Raw genomic sequence first — 16,047 nt, 5'->3', positions numbered from 1 at the left:
TGTCATATTTTCAGCTTTCTGAACCATTTGCAGCTTGACAATGGTGCGCGTTGTAGTGTAAGTGCCTGACGATAAGCTTTTTTGATTGTAATTTGTAAGTGCCTAAAGTTGAGCTTTTGATTGCTGATGCATCCATTTCAAAGACATCCGTCTCAATAAACCTATTGCCAGCTATACAAGTAGATAAAGAGCCAGGCCACTCCCCATGAAGTTCCCTTCAAAGCCCTGGGTAACCTGGGTAACTGACCACTTGAGTGAACCCGCTTTTCCCTTCCTGTGCTTTAATTCCTGCTCTTATGTTTTAAATTCACCAATAAAGAGTAAACCTGCAAAACCCCAGGCACCCCAATAAAGGCAGAACCCCTGGTCCACATGCCCCCACCACCACCTCACTGTGTGGCCCCAGCTGTGCTGTGTACCCATCTAGGACTTGTGAATAATAAACCTGGTTTTTTCAAAGTTTCCTGATGGTTGCTGAAGTGGGTCTTGCAATCATAATAAGAACCACAAGGGCCAGTCCAGCCACAACATTGGCTCTGGTGGCGGAAATGTCTGTGGGGGCTGACTAGAAGTAGTACAGGCCCAGGTGAGTGCCCCCAGGCATTCCTAGTCGATAGCATCACTTTCGATAGGCTGAGACCTACACAAAACACACATTTTTTCACTAAAGCCACTCAACAATGGGCTGTAGGTCAAGGTATTCAACAAACCTTCCACATTCTCGGTGGTTCCACAGACATCTGGTATTAACGAGGGTTGGAACAGCCTCCCCAAAAATGGACTCAAGAAGATTTCTGCTTCTACCTCCCTTACCTCTTCCTGGCTCATATACTTTAGTAAGGTGATTTAGTCACTTAATGAAGCTGTCTCTAGAAAGGAATTATCTGCTCATCATCATCCCCAAATCATCATTCCTTTCTAGGTAATGATCAGGACAAAGGTGTGGGAGGTTATTATAGCATTATTTTGAAAATTCTGGATTCCGCCATGACCATTCCTAGGCATGATGCATGTTTCATTCCCCTGGTGTACCACCTGGCAGTACATCCTCTGGGTGGCAGCCTGAGCAGAAGAAGGCTTAGAGAATTTAAACTTAATTCATATTAAATTTTATAAGAATGTCCTGGTACCTCTTGTACTTGGTCCTTCCAGAAGGAAGGTCTAGGTCTGAGTAGGAGATTTAGAAAAGAGTTGTAAAAGGTGAATTTTTGCCTACAGGGATGACAAATACCAATTTTGTAGCAGTAGAAGGAGAGCAACAACCCTAGAACTTGAGGAAGGAATACCTTAGACCCTGGGAGGTATGGAGGAGAGAGGGACGTAATCTTTATCTTTCGGAAGTCCCACTGGAACCTTCCTCATGAAGGAAGGAAAATGCCCTGGTGCAGCTCTCCCAAACTCTCACAAGCATCTAAAATTTAACTAACCCATACCAGATGGCTCTGACCATGATTTGACTACCACTCCCCTTAACCCTCCTGAGAAGTCTATTGGAAAAAAACTGGTGGCCCCAGTTCCTGCACCTCCCATGCAAAATTCCTGACAACATCTTCAGATGTCCTCCTCATTCCCATTCCCATAGCCATCACTCAGTCATTCTTGGAGGTGGGCGAATACCACCTGACTGGTGGGGTAGACAAATAGGACAAATCAAAGTTACTTCTCTTTAGTCCCTCCAAAAACAAGGACTATATTAAATTATTTGAACTGAACTGGGAAACTTAAGGCTTACTAGCTGGCCAGGAAATCATGCTGGAGGTACTGTCAACCTATACCTTCTGACTGATGCAGGTGCCATGTGGAAGGACCTCAAAATTGTAAACACTTTCTTTCTAGGGGCATTATGTGTGTGTGTACCCTAAGGGTTGTACTTTTTGTGTATATCAGGCATTAACTTGCCTCCATCCTGAAAACATTGCATCTTAGGGATGATCCTAAGAGACCTTCAGATGTTTAAGGAAGCATCATGAATAGGTCATATAGCCCTCAGATGACTGCAGAGTTTTCTCAAAAATTAGGATACTCTTGATTATTTGGGAGAGATTGGCAGAGAAGTAACTGACTCATTATTTCTGCACACCTTAATGACAGTTTCCCCTACAATGCTAAGAAATTTGTCCCAGCTTTTAGCTAAAGTGATCAATGACACCACCTCAGCACTGGAAGGAATGCAGGTTGGTTCAACTTACTGGCCAAGGTGGCTACGGATAATAGAATTGCCCTAGACTCCTCTTTGTGGGCCAAGGTAGAGTCTGTGCAATTGCTACATCTTGCTGTATCTGGATTCATACTGTAGGCCAGGAAACTTAAGAAGAAAGCCACTTGGCTTTCTAAGGTAGACTCTATGGTTTATGGGATTTGTCCATCTTGTTGGGTCTGAGACTCTATAGGGGAGGGGAGATGGTTGAGGTCAGTAGCACAGGATTGCATCATCCTGCTGTTTGTAGTCCTAATGATGGTAGTCTTATGATTGAATGCTATATGAGACAAATAGAATGGATTTGGTCCTAGCCTTTTTTCAGTCAAATAAATCATAGTGGCCAACCGAGCGGCATGCTCAGGAAAAATTCATCAAAAGCTAAGACAGCATAGAAACAAGAGGTGGACATTGTTGGGAGGCAGTTGCCTACGGGTGTCTTAAATTTCTACACATCTTGCATGTAAAGGCACTGACATATTTTGTTCCAAACTATCTTTTTAAGGATGTTTGTACTGCAAACAATCTTGAAAATACAGTCTCCGCCTCAGGCACAGAGGGCAGGTTTGCTTGCAGTTCATTAAAAAATATTTGGGAGGCTGCCCGGTGGGGTAATGGTTAACTTCGCATTCTCCGCTTCAGTGGCCTGGGGTTCGTGGGTTTGGATCCCGGTGCGCACCTGCACACCACTCCTCAAGCCATGCTGTGGCGGCATCCCACATACAAAGTGAAGGAAGATTGGTACAGATGTTAGCTCAGGGACAATCTTCCTCAAGCAAAGAGGAAGATTGGCAACAGATGTTAGCTCAGGGCCGATCTTCCTCACCAGAGAGAGTGAGAGAGAGAGAGAGAGAGAGAGAGAGAGAGAGAGAGAGAGAAAAAGAAATATTTCGGTTTCCTAACCTCAGGGTGCCTCAGCTGTCACACAAACCCACTACCTGTGTCGCATCCACCGGGACCCCTTCATATTGCCCCTGTGGGACTTGGGGGGCAGGGAGAATTGACATGAGCATGAAGTTTATGCTGTCTATTTTGCTGTATGTAACAAAGTTCTTTGTATCTGACTCAGGAATCTTATGTTTTCTGCTACATCTATAAAACTGTCTATGGCAGCCTAATCCTAATGCAAGTAGGATAAAATCTCTGACTCATCACAGTTCTTGAAATGTCTATATCTACATGTATTTATTTCTGTTTCTGTATTAAAATCCAGGAGTTTATACTGGTACTTCCACTTCCAATGCAACATCAGCAGGTTCATTCTCATATTCCCCTCTTCTGTATTCGTAACACCCTCTAGTGAGAAACCAAGATGCCATTATTATCCTCAATGCCAATCCATTAGCTCAATCCTGGAGTAGTCAGAAAGTAGTGTAAGAATTTTGGACCTATACCACTATGAAAAACAAACCAACTAATTGGAGGTCAGTATTTGTTCTTTTTGTCTTTAGCTTAGAAATATGTACTCAAATTTCTGTGCTAAAAAGCTACTTAGGTTTTTTTCTGCACTCAATGTGGTTATGTTATTCATTTGAAATATAGTCACTTTTATTTGTTTGTATTACATTTTAGAGTTTTCTTCCTAATCATTGTTAATTTTCTTCTTTTCTTTCTTTCTGTCTTTTTTTAATGTAAAACATTAGCATGGTTATTGTGGAGGTTTCCTTGTTTCTTGGTTATTGATTCCTGGATTTATTCTCTTACAACCTAGGAGTTCTTAATTTTTGTGTAATTAAATGTATCAGTCTTTTGCTTATGGTTTATGAATGGTTTTATTCCTTGTTAGGAAGGCTTTCATCATTACAAGATTTTAAAATAACAATTGAAACATGTTTAGCTCCAGTGCTTTTATGATTCTATTAAAATATATTTATACTTTTGAATCAATTGGAATTATTTTAGTGTAAGAAGACTGGTAGTGATCTAACTTTATAATTATTTTTCCTAAATAAATATCATTTTAGCACCATTAAACAATCCTTCTTTTCCCTTCAGGTTTCACAAAATTAACTCAAAATGGATCATAGACCTAAATGTAAAAGATAAAACTACAAAAATCCTAGAAGACAGCATAGGATAAGATTTAGGTGACCTTGAGTTTGGCAATGAGTTTTTAGATACAATACCAAAGGCACAATCCATGAAAGGAAAAATTGTTCAGTTGGACACCATTAAAATTAAAAACTTCGGTTCTGCAAAAGACTCTGTTAAGAGAACAAAAAGATAAGCCACAGACTGGGAGAAAATATTGCAAAAAATTCTTTTGGGTCCAAAATATACAAAGAACTCCTAAAACTCAACAATAGGAAAACAAATCAGCCATTAAAAAGTGTTCAAAAGATCTAAACAAACACTTCTCTAAAGTAGATATACAGGTAAATAGCATATTTAAAGATGCTCAACATCATATGACATTAGGGATTTACAAATTAAGATAACAATGAGATACTACTACAAATCTATTAGAATGGCTAAAATCAAAAACTGACAACACCAAATGATGATGAGGATGTGGATCAATAGGAACTCAAATTCATTGCTGATGAGGATGCAAGACGGTACAGCCACTTTGAAAGACACTTTGGCAGTTTCTTTTTTTTCAACTTTTTATTATGGTAAAATACACGTAAAATAAAATTTACCTCCTTAACCATTTTTAGGTGTGCAGTTCAGTGGTTTCTAATAGATTCATAGTCTTATACAACCATCCCCACCATCCATCCCCATACCTTTTCATTTTGTAAAAATGAAACTCTATACCCATTATATAACAACTCCCCATTTCTCCTCCTAGCCCCTGGAAACCACAATTCTACTTTCTGTCTCTGTGACTTTGATTACTCTAAGGTACCTCATGTAAGTGGAGTCATACAGTATTTGTCTTTTTGTGACTGGCTTATTTCACTTAGCATAATGTCCTCAGAGTTCATCCCTGTTGTAGCATATTACAGAATTTCCTTCCTTTTAAGGCTGAATAATATTCCATTGTATGTCTATGCCACATTTTGCTTATCCATGCATCTGTCGATGGACACTTGGGTTGCGTCCACGTTTTAGCAATTGTGAATAATGCTGCTATGAACATGGGTGTACAAATATCTCTTCAAGACCCTGATGTCAATTCTTCCAGAAGTGAAATTGCTGGATCATATGGTAATTCTATTTCCAGTCTTTTGAGGAACTACCATACTGTTTTCAACAGCAGCAATACCATTTTACATTCCCACCAACAGTGTACAAGTGTTCTAATTTCTCCATATCCTTTCCAGCACTTGTTCTTTTCTATTTTTTTGATAATAGCTATCCTAATGTGTGTGAAGTGGTAGCTCATTGTAGTTTTGGTTTGCATTTTTTAATTATTATTTTATTGCAGTCACATTGGTTTATAACATTGTACAATTTTCAGGTGTACATCATTATACTTCTATTTCTGCATAGACATCATGTTCACCACCCAAATACTAATTACAGTCCGTCACCACACACATGTGCCTAATCATCCCCTTTGCCCTCCTCCCTCCCCTCTTCCCCTCTGGTAACCAGCAATCCAATCTCTGTCTCTATGTGTGTGTTTGTTGTTGTTTGATTTGCATTTCAGAAATGATTAGTGATGCTGAGAATCTTCATGTGCTCATTGGCCATTTGTGTATCTTCTTTGGAGAAATGTTTATTCAAGCCCTTTGTCCACTTTTGAGTTGCTTTTTTTTGTTTGTTTTTTGTTGTTGAGTTTTAGTAGTTCTCTATGTATTCTGGATATTAATCCATTATAGAATATGTGATTTGCAAATATTATCTCCCATTCTATGGGTGGCCTTTTTACTCTGTTGATAGTATCTTTTGATGTACAAAATTTTTAATTTCAATGAAGTCTATTTTGTCTATTTTTTCTTCTCATATCTGTGCCTTTGACATCATAGCCAAGAAATCATTGCCAAATCCAATCTCATGAAGCTTTTTTCTTACGTTTTCTACTAAGAAATTTATTATTTTAGGACTTACATTTAGGTCTGCAATCCATTTTGAGTTATTTTTCATATATGATGTTAGGTAAGGGTCCGACTTCATTCATTTGCATGTGGATGTTCAGTTTTCCCAGTACCATTTGTAGAAAAGACTGTCCTTTCCCAATTGAATAATCTGGGCACCTTGTGAAAAATCAATTGACCATATAAGTGAGAGTTTATTTCTTGGCTCTCTAGCCTATTCTATTAATCTCTATATCTGTCTTTATGCTAATACCACACTGTTTTTGTTAATGTAGCTTTGTAGTGAGTATTGAAATCAGGAAGTGTGAGTCATCCAGTTTTGTTCTTCTTTTTCAAGATTGTTTTGATTATTTGGGGCCCCTTGAGATATCGTGTGAATTTTAGGATGAGGTTTTCTTTTATTTTGATTGAGGTAACATTGGTTTATAACATTATGTAAATTTCAAGTGTACATCATTATATTTCGACTTCTGTATAGACTGCATTGTGTTCACCACCAAAAGTCTGGTTGTCATCCATCACCATACACATGTGCCCCTTTACCTCTTTTGCCCTCCCCCTACTCCCTTCCCCTCTGATAACTACCAATCTGTTCTCTGTATTTATGTGTTTGTTTGTTTGTTTGTTTGTTTATCTTCCGCATATGAGTGAAATTGTATGGTAATTGTCTTTCTCCATCTGACTTATTTCACTTAACATAATACTCTCAATGTCCGTCCCTGTTGTCGCAAATGGCAAGATTTCATCTTTTTTATGGCTAAGTAGAATTCCATTCCATTGTGTGTGTGTGTGTGTATGTGTGTGTGTGTGTATTACCACATAATCTTGGTCCATTCATCCATCGTTGGGATGGGTTTTTCTATTTCTACAAAAAACCTCATTGGATTTGGACAGAAAGTGTATTGACAATGTAGGTCACTTTGGGGAGTACTGACATTTTTTGGTAAAAATTCACCCTGAGCTAACATTTGTCACAAATCTTCCTCTTTTTGGGTGAGGAAGAGTCACCCTGAGCTAACATCTGTTGCCAATCTTCCTCTCTTTTGTATGTGGGACCCCACCACAGCATGGCCGCCGACAAGCGGTGTAGGTCTGCACCTAGGAACTGAACCCGGGCCACTGAAGCGGAGCACACTGAACTTAACTGCTAAGCCGCTGGGCTGGCCCCAGTAATGACATTTTAACAATATTAAGTCATCGAATCCATGTACAGAATGTCTTTCCGTTTATTTATGTCTTTTTATTTCTCTCAGCAACGTTTTATAGTTTTCATTTTACAAGTCTTTCCCTTCCTCGGTTAAGTTAATTCCTAAATAATTTTTCTTTTTGATGCTTCTGTAAATGGAATTGTTTTTGTAATTTCCTTTTCAGTTTGTTCATTGTTAGTGTATAGAAGTGCAACTGATTTTTGTGTGTTGACTTTGTATCTTTCTACTCTGCTGAATTCATTTATTAGTTCTACTAGATATTTTGTGGGATCTTTAGGGTTTTCTACATGTAAGATCTTGTCATCAGAAAACAAAGACAATTTTACTTCTCCTTTACTATTTTGGATGCCTTTAATTTCTTTTTCTTGCCAAATTGCTCTGGCTAGAACTCCCAGTACTACGTTGAATAGAAGTGGTAAAAGCAGGCATCCTGTTCACTCCTGATCTTAAAGGAAAGTTTCAGTCTTTCAGCATTGAGTTTTATGTTTGCCGTGGGTTTTTCATATATGGCTTTTGTTATATTGAGGTAGTTCCCTCCTTTTCCTAGTTGTTGAGTGTATTTCATGAAAGGTTTTGAATTTTGTCAAATGCTTTTTCTGCATCAGTTGAAATGATTGTGTGGTTTTTTTCCCTTCATTCTGATAATGTGAAGTATTACTTTGATCGATTTTTGTATATTGAACCATTCTTACGTTCCAGGAATAAATCTCACTTGATTATGGTGTATAATTCTTTTTAATATGCTTCCGAATTCAGTTTGCTAGTATTTTGTTGAGGACTTTTGCATGTATGTTCATAAGGATGTAGGTCTGTAGTTTTCTTTTTGTAGTAGCCTTTGTCTGGCTTTGTTATCAGGTAATGCTGGCCTTATACAATGAATTAGGAAGTGTTCCCTCCTCTTTAACTTTTTGGAAAAGTTTAAGAAGGATTGGTATTGGTTGTACTTTAAATGTTTAGTAGAATTCATGCGTGAAGCCTTCAGGTCTAGGGCTTTTCTTTGTCGGGAGATTTTTTATTATTGAGCCAATTTCCTTACTAGTTATAGGTCTATTCAGATTTTTCTGTTTCTTCATGATTTAGTCTTGATAGGTTTTGCGTCTCTAGGAATGTATCCATTTCACCTAGGTTACCCAATTTGTTGATGTACAGTTGTTCATGGTACTCTTTTATACTCCTTTTTCTTTCTGTAGAATCAATAGTAATGTCCCCACATTCATATCTGGTTTTAGCAATTTGAGTCTTCTCTCTTTTTTCTTAGTCCATGTAGCTAAAGGATTGTCAATTTTGTTGATCTTTTTGAACACCCAACTTTTGGTTTCATTGATTTTCTCTATCGTTGTTCTATCTCTATTTTGTTTGTATGAAAGGAAACTAGAAATACTGATGTGATACACCATATTAACAGAATGAGGGATAAAAATCATATCATCTCATGCCGGCCCGGTGGCACAAGCGGTTAAGTGTGCGCACTCCGCTCCGGCGGCCTGGGGTTTGCTGGTTCGGATCCCGGGTGTGTACCAATGCACCACTTGTTCAAGCCGTGCTGTGGTGGCATCCCATATAAAGTGGAGGAAGATGGGCATGGATGTTAGCCCAGGGCCAGTCTTCTTCAGGGAAAAAAAAAGGAGGATTGGCAGATGTTAGCTCAGGGCCGATCTTCCTCACCAAAAAAAAAAATCATATCATCTCAATAGATGCAGGAAAAACACTTGCAAAATTCAACATCCTTTCATGATTAAAAAAACCTCAAAAAATTAGGTATAGAAGGAATGTACCTCAACATAATAAATGCCATGTATGACAAGCCCACAGCTAACATCACACTCAATGGTAAAAGGCTAATACTTTCCCTCTAAGATCAGACACAGACAAGGATGCCTCCTCTTGCCACTTCTGTTCAACATAGTACTGGAGGTTGTAGCCAGAGCAATCAGGCAAGAAAAAGAAATAAAAGGCATCCAAATTAGAAAGGACAAAGTAAAATTGTCTCTGCTTGCAGATGACATGAAATTATATATAGAAAACCCTGAAGACTACACCAAAAAAAAGTTAGAACTAATAAACAAATTCAGTAAAGTTGAAGGATACAAAATCAATGTGTGTTTCTATACACCAAATCAGTTGCATTTCTATGCACTAACATGAACTTTCTGAGAGAAAAATTAATAATCCCATTTACAATAGCTTCAGAAACAATCAATTACTTAGGAATACATTTAACCAAGCAGATGAAAGATCTGTACACTGAAACCTATAAGACATTGATGAAAGAAATTGAAGAGGACACAAGTAAATGCAAAAATATCCCATACTTATGGATGGAAAGAATTAATATAATTAAAGTGTCCATACTACTCAAAGCAATCTACAGATTCAATGAAATCCCTATCAAAATTCCAATGGTATTTTTCACAGAAACAGAATAAACAATCATAAAATTTGTGTGGAACCACAGACAACTCTGAATAGCCAAAGCAATCTTGATAAAGAAGAACAAAACTGGAAGCATCATACTTCCACATTTCAAACTGTATTACAAACTATAGTAATCAATACAGTATGGTACTGACATAAAAACAGACACATAGACCAGTAGAACAGAACAGAAACACCAGAAATAAATCCATGCACGTACAGTCAACTAGTCACTCACAAGGGTGCAAAGAAAAAACACAGTGGGGAAAGGATAGTCTCTTCAATAAACAGTATTGAGAAAACTAGAAAATCACATGCAAAAGCATGAAATTGGACCCTTGTCTTACACCATACACAAAAACTTACTTGAAGTGGATTAAAGACTTAAATATAATACTTGAAACTGTAAAACTCCTAGAAAAAAATATAGAGGAAAGCTTGTTGACATTGATCTGGGCAATGATTTTATTGAATCTGACACCAAAAGCACAAGCAACAAAAGCAAAAATAGACAATTGGGTCTACATTAAACCAAAAAGATCTGCACAGCAAAGGGAACAATGAACAAAATTGAAAGGTACTCTACAGAATGGAAAAAATATTTGCAAACTATATATCTGATGAGGATAAATATCAAAAATATATAAGGAACTCATACAACTCAACAGCAAAAAAAAAAAAATCTGGGGCCGGCCCTGTGGCGTAGTGGTTAAATTTGGTATGCTCTGCTTCTGCAGCCCCAGGTCGCAGGTTCAGATCCCAGACGTGGACCTATACCACTTGTCAGCCATGCTGAGGCGGCAACCCACATACAAAACAGAAGAATATTGGCACAGATGTCAGCTCAGGGCTAATTGCATGATTAAAAATTATGCAAAGGATCTGAAAAAGACATTTTTTCCCAAATAAGTCATACAAATGGCCAATGGGTATATGAAAAGGTGCTCAATATCACCAATCATCAGAGAAATGCAAAACAAAACTACAAAGAGATATCACCTCAGGCCTGTTAGAATAGCTGTTAACAAGACAAGTGATAACAAGTGTTGGCATGTATGTGGAGAAAAGAGAATCCTTGTGCTCTGTTGGTGGGAATGTAAACTGGTACAGGTATTATGGAAAACAGTATGTATGTTCCTCAAAAAATTAAAATAGAACTATCATATGATCCTATAATCTCACTTCTGGATATATATTTGGAGGAAATGGAATCAGTATCTCAAAGAGATATCTGCACCCCCGTGTTTACTACAGCATTATTTACAATAGCCAAGATATGGAAACAACCTAAGTGTCCATCAATGGATGAATAGATAAAATGTGATATCTATATATATATATATCACATTATTATATATATGTATATTTAATTCAGCCATAAAAAAGAAGGAAGTCTTGCAACTTGTGACAACATGGATGAATCTGGAGGACACTATGCTAAGTGAAACAAGCCAGAAAAAGTCAAGTATTGTATGATCTCACTCATATGTAGAATGAAAAAAGAAGTCAAATTCACAGAAACTGAGAGTACAATGGTGGTTGCCATGGGCTGAGGGGTGGCTAAATTGAGAGGTATTGGTCAAAGGATACAAACTTTCAGTTACAATACAGGTAAGTTCTGGGGATCTAAATGTGCAAAAGGATCACTATAGCTAATAATACCGTATTGCATACTTGAAATTTGCTAACAGAGTAGATCTTAAGCATTCTTACCATATACACACCTACACACAAAAAGTAACCATGTGAGGTGATGGATGTCTTAATTAACTTGATTGTGGTAATCATTTGACAACGTATACATATATCAGATCACCATGTTGTACACTTCATATATATGCTTATATATATATACAATTTTATTTGTCAATTAGACCTCAAAATCCCTAGGGGGAAAGTGTGGTAATTCTGTCCTAGTACATAAGAAGCCTTATAACTCCATCTTTTCCTGATCAGAGACTCTATTCCAATTCTATGGTCATCAAGAGAAGTGTAAGGTATAATATATTGGGGCAGCTACATTTTTTTTATTGATGCCATACTAGTTTATAACATTGTGAGATTCCACTTGTACATTAGTGTTTGTCAGTCACCATATAAATGCACTCCCTCACCCCTTGTGCCCACCCCCCCAACTCTCTTCTCCCAGTAACTACCAAACCGTTCTTTGTCTCTGTCCGTGTGTTAGTTTATTTTCCACATATGAGTGAAGTCATACAGTGTTTGTCTTTCTCTGCCTGGCTTATTTCATAGCATTAATACCCTCAACGTCCATCCATGTTGTTGCAAATGGGACGATTTTCTTTTTTTATGGCCGAGTAGTATTCCATTGTGTCTATATATACCACATCTTCTTTATCCATTCATCAGTAGAGGGACACTTGGGCTGCTTCCACTTCTTGGCTATAGTGAATAATGCTGCAATGAACATAGGGGTGCATAAGCCTCTTTGGATTGTTCATTTCAAGTTCTTTGGGTAAATACCTAGAAGTAGGATAGCTAGGTAATAAGGTATTTCTATTTTTAATTTTTTGAGGAATCTCCATGTTTTCCATAGAGGTGGGACAGCCACAGTTTTGGCTCCTTGAATCCAATAAAGCATCATAACTCTGACTTTTTATAAGAGGAAGACTTGCTGTGGCCCATTGATCCTAGCTTTGTCTTAGTCTAGTAGTGCTGACTCAAGCGTTGACAGTCAAGATATTTGCCATACATGTTACCACTGTTGAAGTGAGCATATACCTCAATGTCATTCTGTAATAAGCCTGTAAGACTCGGACAGTAGAGCATCGGCGACAAAGTCCAGCTCCACTGCTTACCAACTGAGCAGCCCAGGGCAAGCCACCTAGCGTTTTGGTCTCAGTTTCTTCATGTATAAAATAGAGATAATAACAACACCTGTGACCTAGTATTACAGTGAAGATCAAATGAAATAATATAAAGCATTTAGCATGGTGGCTGTAATACAGTAAGTGATCAATAAATAATGTAACGATTAACTTCACTATTGGTATTACTGTTATTATTATACAACTCACGGGTCTGCCACCCTTTAATTCTTCTAGACTCTCCATGAACACATTGGGTAATGAATTCTATCTAAAAGCCACTTGCTAAAAAATATTTTGTCAAGGTGTGTGCTGCTCCACGGCAGCTAAGATGTGTTGCCATGGCCACAGCAAAGCAGTAGTTCCATTCAAAGAACACAAATCCTGGTAACTTAAGAGGCGGAAGCTAAAGGGAAAAGTTCCCCAAGAGAAATAAGTTCGCCCTTATTTTTTAAACCAGAAGTCTAACTAGTGCTATTATGTTAAAATCAAATACTTTTATGTTGAATTCTCTTCCAGTTGTGAATACAATAGCTCTTTAAAGTAAATGGGCCATTTTCATAACAAGCGATGTAAATCAACTTAAACACCAAAGGAGTCCCTTATGTGAAAGGCTCCAACAAATCAATAGAAAAGACAAATGATCTTATAGAATAATGAGAAAGGACATGAACAAGAAATTTGCTTAAGAAGAAACATAGATGAGGCATTATACATAAGATAAATGTTCATCTTCATTCATAATTTTTAGTGAGATTTAAAATGATGAGGTTTGTTTCACTTATTAAATCTGCAAAGGTTTAGAAGAGTCCCGTTATAGGTAAGGGTGTTAGGAACACAGCCCTGTCATATACCACTCAAGAAATATGAGTTGGCTGTATATATTGTAGGGGAACAGAATTTACCACCCCCAAAATGTGTCTCTTTGACTTGAATATTTTAAGAACAAAACACTCAGGAAGACACTTTGATCTTCCTCCAACTGCCTGAAAGAATTTAAGATAGAAGGCCTATTCCAGGAAGGAGTGATCACCACATATAACTATAGTGTAACATGAACTGGGTGGTGTGGTAGACAGGGAGGAACCTAGCAAGGCCAATTTGATCAGAGTTCTCTCCCTGCCCATTGTCTCTACAAAGCTTGGAAAACATTCATTTCTGAAACATTTGCTTTCCTATCTCCATGTGAATTGCCTTCCTCCCCTTTGAAGTCCTAAACCACTACCCCCAACATCCTCTTTTGTCTTTAGCAGAAGATGATATTTAAGGTGGTGGCTTCAGCCATTTTGGTGAGTTACTCAGTTTTCCTGGGTTTCTCCCATGTATACTCCCATGTATACATGGGTTTCTCCCATGTTATTAAATTTTGTTTGATTTTCTCTTGTTATTCTATCTCATGTCAATTTTAATTTTTAGACCAGTCAGAAGACCCTAGACAGGTAGAGGAAAATCTCTTCCTCCATACAATATCAACCTGGCAACACAGATCAAAAGCCTTAAAATGCACTTCTTATTACAATTCTAGGAATTTGTCCTAAGGGTGAAAATGACTAATGTGCATAAAATTATCAGGATTAGTAGAGCTTGGTTTCTAAAAATGAAACAAATTTAAGTTTTGACATTTCAACTTTCTGACTCCACTTCTGAACTTATAAAAAGTGGATAATGATAGCTATGCCCTTCTTCTTTTATTGAACTCTGATGATGACAATGAAGATTTCTAGAAAACCTTGGAAAAAGTGAATTAAACTATGGATGTTTGCAACAACATGGATGAATCTAAAAATTTGTATGTTGACTGAAAGAAGTCAGACACAAAATGATAAATTTGTAGGTTTCCATTTGTGTGAAATTCTAGAACAGGCAAAACTAATCTACAGTTACTAGAAGCAGATCAGTGCTTTTCTTTTTTTTTTTTTTTTTGTGAGGAAGATCAACCTGAGCTAACATCCATGCTAATCCTCCTCTTTTTGCTGAGGAAGACCAGCTCTGAGCTAACATCTGTGCCAATCCTCCTCCCTTTCTGTTTTCCCCAAAGCCCCAGTAGATAGTTGTATGTCGTAGTCGCACCTCCTTCTAGTTGCTGTATGTGGACGCCCAGCCTCAGCGTGGCCGGGCGGTGCGTTGGCAGCTGCGTGCCCGGGATCTGAACCCAGGCCGCCAGTAGCAGAGCGCACGCACTTAACTGCTAAGCCACGGGCCGGCCCCAGTTCAGTGCTTTTCTGCATCAGTGGATGGGAGAATTGACTGAAAAGGGGCACTACAGGCTTCTCATGGTGAAGAAGATATTCTGTATCTTGATTTTGGTGGTGATTGCACAGGTTGTCCAAATTCATAGACCTGTATACTGTAAATGAGTGCATTTTATTGTATCTATGTTATAGCTCAATAAAACTGAGGGATAAAATAGGATATAAGCAGATTTTTATATAAATAAATCTACAAAAGAATTTGTTACTTGAAAACCTGTACTACAAGGAGAATATGCTAAAAAGAACTTTTTCAACAGGAAGTGAAATGATACTAGGAAATGAATAGTGTATCAGAAGAGTAAATATATAGGACTATTTTGTGTTTAATATTCTTTTGAAAACATCTAATTATTCCAACAAATAATAATAACATATTGCAGGAGTTCTATAAAGTATGAAGAAATAAAGATATGTATGGCCACAATCACACAAATGATGAGAGTGGTTAAAAGAAAGCATATTGAGGCGTGGAGTGATACAATATTAATTCTAAGTATGCTGTGAAAAAGATAGGTGAAAAAAAATCATATGGAATTCTTAAATGCACACTTTCGAAAGTGTTTCATAAATTTCAGCACTCTTTCATGGTTTAAAAAGGATTTGGCAGACTGTACAAAGAGACCTTTCTCAATTTGATGATGGCATCCAACAAAAACAAGCAAACAAACAGCTATCTTCATACTGAATGGTGATTATTGAATGCTTTCTCTCTCTAAGACTGGGAACCATAAAGAGATGTCTTCTCTGACCCACATCTATTGAACATTTTACTGGAATAATTGCTAGTATAAAATGGCAAGAAAAAAAAAAAAAAGAAAATAAATAAATATAATGTAGAGATTGGGAAAGGATATGTAAAACGATTGTTTTCTTTGTTGTTCACTGACCAACATGATTGTTTATTTAGGAAACCCTAAGCTATCTATCTAAAATTTATTGAATTGATAAGTAAATAGTTTGCCCAAGCCATGAGTATATATTATAAAAACTCCATGTATTTCCACATCTCTCACAATAAACATTTGGAAAAATTAAATGCATAATAAGTAATACCTTTTACATTATCACTATAGTAGATTGTTTGCAGAGATGCTCACTGTAATCACTTTGCATACATTATTGTTGATATCAAGACTTACTATGAAGCCACAGTAATCAAGA

The sequence above is a fragment of the Ceratotherium simum genome, chromosome 24 (genome assembly GCF_057802395.1).
Source record: "Ceratotherium simum simum isolate JZ-2026a chromosome 24, ASM5780239v1, whole genome shotgun sequence".
Lineage (NCBI taxonomy): Eukaryota > Metazoa > Chordata > Mammalia > Perissodactyla > Rhinocerotidae > Ceratotherium > Ceratotherium simum.
Note: the sequence above shows the minus strand (reverse complement) of the source record.